Source organism: Ambystoma mexicanum, chromosome 3p (genome assembly GCF_040938575.1).
Source record: "Ambystoma mexicanum isolate Mex_15411 chromosome 3p, UKY_AmexF1_1, whole genome shotgun sequence".
NCBI lineage: Eukaryota > Metazoa > Chordata > Amphibia > Caudata > Ambystomatidae > Ambystoma > Ambystoma mexicanum.
The window spans coordinates 846,533,677-846,545,497 of NC_090925.1; positions in this window are offsets into that span (position 1 = coordinate 846,533,677).

The window sequence follows — 11,821 nt, forward strand, 5'->3', positions numbered from 1 at the left end:
CTGTCTGTGAACTGGCAGAAATCCTCCATGATGATCTCTCAGGATGTCACATTCCTGGGTTTCTGTTGGAACACAATCGACTGCAGAGTGTACTTGACGGTGCCCAGGATGGTGGATCTGTTATCCACGTGTGAAGTCTTCATTCAGTCGGAAAGCATGTCCGCCTGGTGGTTCCAGAGGCTTCATGGCCTCATGGCCTTGTGAGTTCTTGCTCTTCCCCTTGTGCGTCTCAAGATGCGACTTATACAGTTGGCTCTTCGGAGCTCCTGGCTTCAGGCAGTCGACCCGGACACCAAAATGGTTCCGGTTCCACCGTGCACGATGACAGACCTCTTATGGTGGTCTTCTTCCAGCAATCTATCGGTGGGTGCGCCTTTTCAGGAGCCCTCCCCCGCTCAGGTGACCATTACGACATCCTCCTCCCTTATCGGGTGGGGTGCGATGATGGATCATCTTCAGGTTTTCGACCTATGGTCGCCACAGGACAGTCAATTTCACATAAATTATCTGGAGTTTCTGGCGATTTTCCTGGCGCTCAAAGTTTTCAAGCCAGGGATTGTGAACAAAGTGGTATTCGGACAATGCAGTATCCATGTTTTCCGTCAACAAGCAGGTGGGTACCAGGTCACCTCCCCTTGTAGATCTAGCCAGTCAGATTTGGGAATGGGCCATTCAGCACAGTGTTTGGCTGTTGGCAGTACACATTCCGGGCCAGCTGAATGTAACAGTAGATTCTCTCAGTCGGCAAGCGGTGGTCAGCTACGAGTGGGAGCTGAACACAGAGATCCTCTCCGACCTCTGGTGCCGAGTTCAAATCTTTAGAAAGATTCGTCTGTGGATAATATGCGTATCATCCAGGTGGCTAGGAATCCTTCGACCTGGTCTCAGTATATGAGCAAATGGATGTTTCCGACACTGGTGTTTAGCAAAAAAGCTAGACCCCAGAGAAGCAGCCATCGGCACAGTGCTGTCCTTCATTTCTCTTCTGGCAGCTTCAGGCATGCATGTCCTGTAGGACTTCTTTGCCGGCTATTGCCGCTTACCTGTCTTCAGACTCTTGCTCTTTTTCCTTGACAAACCCTGTCATTAAAAGGCACTTTGCAGGTCCATTGCATATGTATCCACTGTTCGTAACCTGCATCCTAAGTGGGATCTGAAGGTGGTTTTTACTGCTTTATGCCAGGTGGATTTGAAATTCCTTTCATGGAAAATGGCTTTTCTGATTGCAGTGACTTCGGCAAGGCGTGCAAGTGAGCTTCAAGCCTTGTCAGTAGAACATCCATTTCTCACCTTTCACAAGGATAAAGTTGTCCTTCTGACCAATCCTTCTTTCATTCCAAAGGTGGTATCGATTTTCATCTGAACCAGTCTATTTCTTTACCAGTTTTCTTCCCAGTACCGGCCTCAGATTCCGAGAAGGTTCTGCATAGTTTGGATGTAAGGCGAGGTCTTAAGTTTTATTTGGACAGAACATCTAATCTTTGGAGCTCTTCCCAGCTCTTGGTGACCTTCGGTGACCCGAAAGAAAAGCCAGCCTCGAAAGCAACTATCTCCCGACGGATTGCTTCTTGTAGCTCTGAGGCGTATAGCATTCAGGGCCTTCAGCCTCTGAAGGGAATTCATGCCCATCCTGTGCAGGGAAAAGCAGCTGCCATTGCCTTTCAAAAATATGTTCCACGTGAAACCACTGCCAAAGCAGTTACATGGGCTTCCCAACCAGCTTTTGTGAACATTACTGCTTAGACCGGAGCTTCAGGGATGATGCTTCTTTCAGGCAAGCTGTTCTCAACAACCTCTTTCAGTAAAGGAGTTCCATCCACCCGTTATCCTGTAAGGAGTGCTTGGTAATCTCCCAAAAGTATGGAGGAAAGGGGATGGGAGGGACGTAGGAGTATAACAAAGTTACTCACCGTAGTGACTACCTTACTCCTAGTCCATAGTCCCCTTTCCTCCATACGCCCGCCTGCATCCCCTCTAATAAGTATCCTCTATTATTGCTTAAATGGTCTCAGACCTGGCGATAGAAAAGGACTGAAGGGCGCAGGGCGGAGCTAAGGAGGGCAGGGTTACGTCCACGTGCAGTACCCTGCATAAAAAGAGGACACATTATTCAATGTGATGCTTTTTTACAAAAAATGCTCCGGTCCCGTCCCACAGGACGGAATGTCCCAAAAGTATGGAGGAAAGGGGACTATGGACTAGGAGTAAGGTAGTCACTATGGTGAGTAACTTTGTTATTATTGTATAATGGAACTACAAAGATGCAGGCTAGATTCAGTGGCTATTGTGGGAGGCTTGATGGGGTTGGGGCCATGGTTGAGCCTCATGACCAAGACAATTCACCCACGACCTGCATCACGACATATGATGCAAAAAATATTTGTGTTAAAGGAGTTCTACTTCTTTCATATGTGTAAAAACTGGAGTGGAGGGTGGTATCTGTACTTCTGCCCTCTATATGGTAGGATAAAGGCACAGAAAACCCCAGCCATGACTCAATTTATTAGCAATGGACTAGCAGCCAGGGTTAAGCTTTCAGGAGGTGATGCAGGCTGGTTCTTAAGTACAGTGTTTCTACCAAAGCCCCCACAAGGGAATGTTCACACACTGTTAGGAGCTAATTCAGCTTCTTTATATAAAATAAGGTTCAGTAATATATATATATATATACACATTTAAATAATAACACTTTGTAGTTGGAAATACTTATTCAAAGAATGGCAAATATATACAATATGTAGTACCACACAATACTTATTCAGTGATAGATGCGCTAACTGCAGACAGTTTTAACTAGACATGTGAATTCTCAAGTGAGGTGTAACAGCATAGATTCGGGAAGAAAGGCAGATTAGTTATGAACTGTGGCAGTATGCTTCCTTTAGACTAGATACACAATTCTGTGTGAACCCCTCCCTTCCCCACAACCTGAGCTAACCTGTAATGGAAAAGATAGGGAGAAACTTATCTTGTTTTTTACAGCCCAGGCCAATAATGTTCAATAACCTTCTGCTTTCCTTAAAAGGTTCTACCACCCCAAAGTACCCGAGTGGCCACAGGAGAACAGGATCCAAGACGAATCTGGGACCGCTGGACGACTTGAGGCTAGAAGATGCTCTTCCTCGTCACAGTACCTTTGATGCCATGGCAGGCAAAGTTGCAGAGTTTCTCAGTTCACACAGCAATTACCTCAGAGGCCGGACCATCCATCCATCCACATGCCCTCCCCCTCCCCCGCATGGAAGAAGGAGCCACTGGGATGCAGAGTCTAAGAAAAATGGAACCAATGTCTTTCTGAAGTAAAGCAGTTTTGCTCTTCACAGTGCTCTCCTTTGGACGTCTATTTCTCAGACTGTAGAAGTCCTGTGAAGATGAAACTTGCTGTGGGCTCCTTAAAGGCTTCGCAGATGAGAGCAAGACCCACCGGACCCTTCAATGAATTCCGGCAGCGACGGGTGCATAGGTCACTTTTGGTGTCTGTTTTGAATTTATGTGGTTCGGTTCTTCAGTGCCTCTGGACGGCTTCTGGCGAACTGGACTCGACAACTGGAGTGGACCACTGACCCTCACCAGGTCTGGACCCTCGGGATGTCTTTTAGCTTCTGGTGGCGGGAAACCCACAGACTGACCTTCTTCGGCGCTCAGCGACTCTGGAAAGTGGTCAGGGATGTTCCTTGAAATGTTCTTAGGCAGGTTGGAACTTAGCTTCAGGTGTCCTGCAGCACTATGCCAGGGTACTCCCCTCTCCTGGGTGGTAGACAGCAACAGCCTCCAGCAGTCACGACATGCACCTCCGGACCCTGGGTGACTCCAATCGACTTCTTTGACTAGAGATGTCCGGGCACTCCTTTTCAGGACTCAAAAACCCCTTCTCCAGACCGCAGGGTGCTTCCAGGGCACTTCTGATGAAGAGCAGCAGGTTGCCCGATGGTCCCTCGTAGCTCTGGGAGAGGTCTCCTTTACAGCTCCTCTCGGGATCAGTCCTCACAAGAACACCAGCTTTTGGGTTACACAAAGTAACTGCAGCAGCAGACTTCTCCTCCAGGTGGGCTTCAAGGAACAGCTGCTTCTTGACTCAGCTTCGACTTCAGCTTCTGAACAAATTGGCGGGTGAGAGGTCACCTGTCATACATATTGGTTCATATTCACTCAGGCTGAGCCGGGCTCAGTCAACAAGTCACGCAGAAGGGCATTCATGCAGGCAGGCAGGCGGGCTCACATGCATTCAGGCCATTCCCTCCACCCAGACACCCATAAAAAAAGAATGTGGATTGGGGCAAGTACCCAGCCTTTCAGCACACTACACTGCATTCATGTCAATTTCAGTCAGGGCTGCCTCATTCAATGAGACAGACACCCACACAGACAGAGAGCGAGAAACCAGACACCCATAACACAGAATGCAAGTTCACTTCAGACTCCATTTATCCAGGTCCCACCCCTATGGTGTACCCACAACACACAGTCTCTGGGAAGCCTCCAGTATGTCTGACAGGAGGCAGCCCCAGAGTCATATATGGTATTTCCACCCAACAGCCAGTTGAGAGAAGGAACAGAGGCAGGGCTCACCAGGACTTTGGGGAAACAAGGTAAAAGGGAATAGAAACCAAGAGGCCACCTTGCCTTCTGTCAGGAATCCACTGATCACTAAGGCAGGGCCTGGGTGTCCCCAAAAAGGGAGGGCACTCAAAGCCACTGTCAAGTCAGCGTGTAGATGCCATGAACCCATACCCTGCTCTGTGGGCAACACACAAGTGCCCAAAAACACATAAGGGGTACAAGGTCAGACCCCCACCCATGGGTGCCATAAGGGTATCCCATGGGTTTTGTTCACCAAAAGGAAAATATGAAGAGCTGCACTGCCAGGGGTCCAGGCTAGACCTAAGTGGCATAAAACACACAGAGAAGTGGTAGGGCAAGGACTAGGAGGCCCTGTCCCTCCATAAGGCATTTCTAGCATCATAATATGTTAAAAGGGGAAATTAATGACTTGCTGGAACAGCATGAAACTTCTTTAATTATAGAAAGTGTTGAAATACAGTACAAATACTATTAAATGGATGTTCTGGTCAAGTTATTCCAATAAAAAGTGTTCAAATTCAAATGAAAAACCTTTGTAATAGCGACATTATGGTTGCAGAACATACAAATATATACAAATAAATGTGCCAGTTATATTAAGTTATGCAACCATAACCATGCACTGCTGGGGAATTTCCTGTTTTTCCCCAACTTTGCACTGAAACCATGACGTCCATTTAACAAGGGGTTTTGGTTTTTCTCTCAGAATCCATAGAATATTTCCAAAGGACCCCCAGTCTCTGCTTCAGGTGTCTATTCTCAAAAGTAAACCTAGATTCAGAAGGGCACCTAATGTGGAAGAGCCATCAGATAAAGGGATAAAGAGATGTGCAGAGAGTGCACGCTCAGATATTATACAGCAGAATGGTAAACTAAACTACTTCCTCCCACTGCACCAGTGCTTCAATAAGGAGCCATGAGTGTATGGCACTGAGCGACGGCCCACACCAGATTTCTCTTCTCTTGTGGGCCCACCTCTCATTTTGCACAGTGCCCATTCAGCACTCTCCCTTCGGCCAGTAGAGGGCAATTCCAGATTGCTCTCTGGGGTCTGTCACGTTACAATAACATTTACTGACAAACTAGCCTCCATGCTTCAAGGGCACCCTGGAGCACAATGTCAAACAGATATCATAACCACTCACTAATTTAATGTCTTCTTCTTTCATGTAAATACCAGAAACTGTTCATATGCATGTTCGCAGGAGCAGTGAGTATTTTCGCTTTCCCGACCAGCAATATGCTTTCATCATTCTTTACTGCCCATACCGGTCGACAAATTACCAGAAAGTCCACCTCAGACATGGTTGCATACACCTCATATTTGGCATAGCCTTCTAAATACATTTTTAAAAACTAAGTGGCTTCCCTTGCTACTTACTCAGAGCCAAACCCTTGAAAGCAACCAACTGCCCCAAAGTTAAAGTATCTCAGCTTCCAAATAATCCTATTGTCTCCGAACTATAAATGCCACTAAATATTCCAAAGAGCTCTTCAGCATTCTCATGGAACTTTCCTTACCATTGGTACAGTCAACCGCTTCGCTCTTGTTTCACATATTCTGGCAGTCTAAGGCATCACCCAGAGGGAAGACTGCTTTTTTCTGAGACGTCAGTTGCGCTCCCCGTCCCGTCCCTCCACGACCCCCCAAATCCCCAGCCATCTAAACATAATGCTTGGTCATGTGTGGTACCCCACAGTTGCGCTCAGTGACCCTTCTAATTCAGTCTACTGTAAAATGACATCTTCAGGGGATGACAATAGTGGTAATTCGGTTTGACGCAAGAATCAAATTGTGTAGTGCCAACAAAAAGTGCCTTGCTAGAAAAAGATCATGGCATTTTATAGTAGCAGAATTCAACGTCCATAAGGTTTCAAACATCTGTTACTTACTTGGGCTTCTTCAGCAGCCTAATACAGGAAAGAAACAGCCATTCAAGGATTTTTATTCATAGTGTTTGTATGGCATTCGAGTCTGGTTAGCTTAAACTATTTAGTAAACCCACTAATGGATATGGAATAGTATGTAAGCAGTCTACCTTGAGGAAGTGGTTCATGTTAGGGTGAAAGTCGTATTATGTGCCCTTATGCAAGTCAACATCTTGGCTTGCCTTCAAGCTTTATAGACCACATTTTTCCACCATTGAGCCCCCATCGAAAACCTTACTGGTGTTGTAACTATCTAATGAGTCCCTATGACTTCCAAGGCAGGCTGGTCCGAAATCTATGTTTTTATGAGCAAGTCATCCTGCCAGCATGCTGTGTATGTCACTGACTGTTGTCGGCTCAAAGTTATTTTTTAAGCTGCATGCTTCTACAGCCATTTTACATTTCAGGAAACAAAAACTTGTCCCCGACAGTCACCCGTTAAAATGGCATCCTAGTTTAGAAATTCAGTGAGACTCCACAGCAACCCTGTGTTTACCCTATAAGACTGTAAGGTCATAAAAGCTCATGGCCTCCCTGAGACTCAGAGTAGCTTTGAAAAGGCCAGATGTAGGACTCGGCTCTGGGATCCACTGCTGTGAGAAACCAGAGGGTATCCTCACTCCTACGCCCCATGGGTCCTCTTCTCAGGTGACCAAGGAAACGCCATCGTTCTTGGATCCAGACCGTGGGGGTGGAGAAGTGAGGAAGCATCACCTAGGTGGCGGGTCCCCTGGGATTGGGGTGCCCGCAAGAAAGACATGGTATCACCCTTTCCCTATCAAAGACCAGCTTAGCCCTGCCCTGGCATTTATGGGCCATTGTAAAAGCTCTCTTATTCCTCACCTTTTGCCTTCAACAGTACTGGGACGAGGAAGAGGTGACAGAGTGATTAACACTAACACCTTATTTTACCACTAGTACTTGTACTGGGACGAAGAAGATGCCTGTAAAGTAGGGGTGTACCGAATAGTAAATTACTACTGGAAATGTGTCAAGATATGCATAACAAGCCAAAACTTACATGCTTATAAATAGCTCATATCTGTAACTAAGCTTTAGAAGGGGAGGCCCCTGAAGGAGACATTATGGGCACTGCTGGTGGTGGAGAGAGGATGAGGGAGAGAGCACCGCTTTCAGTGCTCGGTCAGTCCCTTCTCCCTGTTCATATGTGTACATGTGAATACTTTGCAGGCAGTGAATTGGCCTGCCTTGCACGTAACGCAGAAGCTGCTCTGGCTGATATGGCTCACGTAACATGCACGCCAGCAAAAGTGGGAACAGGTCCAGAATTATTGGCTGCTGCCATCTGTAATCTTCACATTCTGCAACTTGTAAGCCTACATTTATAATAAAAAGTTAGAACTATAAATGGGAGAATGCAAAGAAAATATCAGATCTCAACAGCACCTCCAGGAAGAAACGTTAAGGTTTGCAATGTACAATTAATTTAATTATTAGGGCGGTTATTATGGAGCTAACCATAACAGGAATTGACACAGGAAGCACTGCGAGTTTAGCACAGACGTGTAGGTGCTTGGAAACTGCAAGCGTGTTGCTGTAAGCGCTTTATAAATAAATGAAGCATTCCGCATTGTTATTGTGTCGGGTCTGGTGCTGAACAGGGAGTAGTGGCTGTGATGCAGATGCCATAGGGCTGCACATGAGGCGTGTGTGTGAACCGGAGCAGTACACAGCTGACAAACTCCCAGCAACTGGCACAATTTGCACTTGTAGAAGTTTACAGTTGAAGAAAAGATCTTCAGGGGGCTGCATCAATCAGCAGCGAGAAGGTTGTGGGTCTACGGCAAGGCCGGCTCTACAGGGGTCCAAAGAAAGGAATGGGTAAGCAAGGACAGCAAGCGTTCTACGGGAGGGAGGTTGTCTGTGACGATAGGAAACAGTCTACAACGACTGGAAAGGCACCACACAAGGAGCCACCGGAATTCAGAGCAGGTTTAAGATATCAGCAAGGGTGGATATGTAAAGTGATGTCTGCAGTAGGAGCAGCATGGGTGGGTCACTGTATTAAGGGGGGGTAGGATGGGTGGCTCCTGCAGAGATGGGTGTGCATTAGTATGCAGGGGCAAGCATGCCGGGGGCGTGGAGGGGTCTGCATGGGGAAGGAAGGCGTCAGACAGCAGGGAACCTTTGGCAGTAGGGAGTTTGCACTGCATGGGGGGGGGGCCAGGACAAAGCTTGTATTCCTATTATAGGACCATTGCCTGCACAATAGGGACAAGAAACAAGGCTGCTCAGGCGCTGGGAGGGACAGAAAAAGAAGCGACTGCGGCGTGCTGGCTAATAGGCAACGAGGGCAGACCTTTCCAGTACAGAGTTCACCGGGTGGGCGGTGGGATTGGTACTGGACTGAGCTCTGCGCTGGAAACAATTTCTGAAATGTTTAACTTCCAATCCTCATAAGACTTAATAGGTACTAAACCTAACGCCCCGTTAGGATAAGCAAAAACCCATCCAGAAAACGACTATATCACACTATCTTCCTACAAATGCCCATGTTCTGCAACAGAAGGCTAAATGACAGCTGTGGATGAGTGGCGCGATCCAGGCAAAGATCGGTACAGTGCAGGCCGCGAGGCTGAGCTCCCCGCCTCCCTCACTGCTCCAGTAATTGACAAAGGAATATCATTATTGGAGCCCCTGGATCTGAAGGCATTAGTGGTATTTGTCAGTTTCACTTTAAGCCTTCACACATAGGGCTTGGTCGTTAATTTCTCCTCATGTCTTTCCTATCCTCGCCTTCTCCCCACTGCAGGAGTGGATCCGAGTTGCATCTGGACCGCCGCAGATAATTGATGAGGAGAGGCAAACTGAGTGAATGAGCTCCAAAGGTTTTTAATGCTCGGAAGAACGGAGGTCATAAGGAGCAGCTTTCTTATCAGCCACCCTCAGTGGGTATCGCTCATCGTTACAGCTCCAGGGGTCCTAAAGGACTCAGAGCTGCCTAATGATTTCCAAGCCTATCACCTCTTTCGCCCCAAATCCTTAATGAGCATGGATTCAGTGTCCAGAATATATTTGTTTGCGTGATCTGTGTTGCATTGAACTTTGGTAAGGGAATCCTGAGGATTGTGTGGAACTATATTGCATTGAACTGTGAAAAGATAATCTTGAGAATTTTGTGGACATTTTTTTGAACTTGGGGAAAGGGAGCTGAAGAGGAAGCAGAGAGCTGGTAGAAGCTCAGAACTTTGTGTTGATCACCATTTCTTCCATTATTGACATCCCTACACATTGTTTAGCTTTAGTTGTGAGGGCAAGGATAGGTTTTGGACACAGACTTATGTTGAACTCTGACTCAGACTTCCCTTAGCTTTGATCAGGTAGGGAAATCCCACCTTAGCATAGGGCAAGTTAGGCCTCACACCATCCTGACATTTTAAGTCAATAAATATCTTTCATTTGAACTTTAAGTCTGTTGTCTGGGTCTTGCTTCATGAGGCATTCACACTGCTTAATCCACGTGTGGAATGTTTGACCAGGAAGATTTCAATGCAAAGTCCATCTGCGACTGAATGGCCACCAGATGTTTGAACCTTTTGGAAGCTGAGTATGCATTCAGTTCCCAATAGTGCTATAAGGACAGAGATTTCTCTTGCATACCTTTGTCAATCGGTGCGACGCACATGGAAGCAGATGGAAGAACTTACAAGAGAAATACAAATGAGTCTACTCAACCTGCAACTGAAGGCAAATTACTGCTACACATCAGATGAAAAAACACTGGCCCTTCCTTAAACCCCAGCAGGATCAGCGTGGCTCCTTATCTCGAGGATGCCCAGTACCATGAAAATACACACTGTGGACCCTGCACCTGTCTAGGAGCACCACATTTCCTTCAAGGACTTATTTTATTTATTTATGTATTTCTAAAGTGTCGAAAGCCGCGGGCATCGGGCGCAAAAACAAAGAAGACGATCCATTAAAGACGATACTCAGAAGAAAGAGAGAAGAGGTTCAGAAAGGAAGACAGTATTTAGAAGGTGCCAAGAAGGAGTATTACCTAAATAGGTGTGTTTTTAATGCTTTCAGATTACAGACTTCAGTCAGTGAGGTAGGCAACCGATTCCATAGCTTAGCCACCTTGATGGTGAAGGATTTCCATAGGCCGTTTTCTCGCTTATATCTCGAACAGCAGATCATTTTTTTTGCAAGCCGAACGCAGCGCTATGGTTGACTGGTATTGGGGAATCAAAGTTTTTCAGTAAACCGGGGCGGTCCAATACACGCATTTATAGACAATTTAGCGTGTCTTAAAGAGAATTCTGTCTTGAACTGCTTGCCAGTGTACATTTCTTCTCTGCTGGGAGATAGGTTTACGTTTAAGCAATTTGTTGACAATGCACAGTGTACTGCATCCTATTGGTAAGGTGCAATGCATGTATGACAGATGCAGTATAAAGTGGGTAAATCCCCAGTAGGATTGTGCATGAATTGGCAAAGTACTAGGTGTGAACTAAAAATGGTTGATAACCAATTTTAGGATCCAACAGAGTTCTCTTCATAGGAGCTATAGAAGAAAGTACATAGGGTGGGATCGAATATTTGTCCAGAACTAAGCAAGTTGGCAATATGCAATCTGAAATTTAAATAACACGATGAAAATGCACATCAGGTATGGAACAGTCTTCCATTAAGAAGATCTAAATATATCACAAGATATTAGACTACATAGTATAGGTAGGAGAGTCATCTGATGGAGAAAACTTTGTGCAGAAGATATCCTGGAAGATATGTAGGATGTAATTTCATTTTTTATCCATCTGACTGCAAGCAAATTCCTGAACAATAACTCAGGGACTGCCAAAATTGAGCTGGAAGTGGCCAGGTACAAGAGTGGGGCATGCAGAAGGTGAGCGCTGCAAACAAACATAAGGCAGGACAATGGAATAGATAGAATGCCATTCAGCTTTGCAACCATATGTAACTTAGATAACGTATGAGAGTTAACAGATCATGGAAAGATCAATTATAGATGTCTCCCTTAATATTGACCACCAGAGCTGCAAGTAGAGAGATTGCCATAGCTGGCATTTTTCTTGGTATACAAGAAAGTGGACTGGTAATACTAAGATATAAACAATACATAAGGCTCTGATGGTATCGATTGAGAACCTGAATAACCTTTTAGACTGAAATCTACACATTACAGGGTAACCCAATGGAAAAAGAACAGACCGCAAAGTGTGGTGTGAACAAGCAAACTGGCATATGAAATCAGCAAAGGGCAATCTCACACTGATCAATGTAAATTCGAACAGTGTAATATAACCAATGTACAGCGGAGCTAGTT